The 674-nt window shown below is 42.6% G+C and overlaps 1 non-coding gene across 1 annotated transcript; it reads left to right on the top strand.

The window, feature by feature from the left end:
* TRNAE-UUC (transfer RNA glutamic acid (anticodon UUC)) lies at nt 1-72 on the top strand. The gene has a single exon. It is a non-coding gene; the product is annotated as a tRNA-Glu (tRNA).
* Nucleotides 73-674: the final 602 nt, after the last annotated feature.

Here is a 674-nt window from a genome sequence, read left to right as displayed (position 1 = left end):
TCCCTGGTGGTCCAGTGGTTAGGACTTGGCATTTTCACTGACATGGCCCAGGTGCAATCCCTGGTCAGGGAACTAAGATCTCACAAGCTACACAGCCAAAATAAAGGAATAAATAAATAAAATAAAAATTAAAATGTCAATATTTTATAACATAATTCTGAACATAGATTTTCTTAGCATTCCTAATTAGCAAAGTAAAAAGTTGGCAAATCTAAACTTAGTTTCAATCATCTGACTGATCTGTGACATCCCGAATTCTGAGAAACACTGATCCAGTCTCCTTATGAAGAGCCTTTGGGTTTGATGTGCCTTATTTGTCGAAAGGGATTATACTCTGAGGTTGGGGGAAAAAACTGCTTGACATGGGAAGAGGATGCAAAACTGGGCTCTGCTTGTGATGGTCCAGTTGTGTGGCCTTGAGCACGTCATTTATGCTCAGAGCCTCTTCAGCCATCAAATCCAGTCCACAACGCTGGCCTTCTCTCACAGAGCAAGTGGGGGTGAAAGGCTTAATTGTGGAAAGTGTAGAGAGCTGTGTAAGTGCTGAGTCCTCGGAGCTTTCCCTCACAAACGCTGCTCAGTGGGTCCTGTAATAGCTGGTGAAAAACATGAGGAGGGACATCCCAAGTATTTCCCTGGGAGTTCCTAATTTTAATGAGAAGAATGTTCTCTAA

This window comes from Lipotes vexillifer, unplaced genomic scaffold (assembly GCF_000442215.2).
Source record: "Lipotes vexillifer unplaced genomic scaffold, Lipotes_vexillifer_v1.1 scaffold1533, whole genome shotgun sequence".
NCBI classification, from domain to species: Eukaryota; Metazoa; Chordata; class Mammalia; order Artiodactyla; family Lipotidae; genus Lipotes; species Lipotes vexillifer.
The sequence above is the reverse complement of the archived record's forward strand: the minus strand, read 5'-3'. Positions and strand labels throughout refer to the sequence as shown.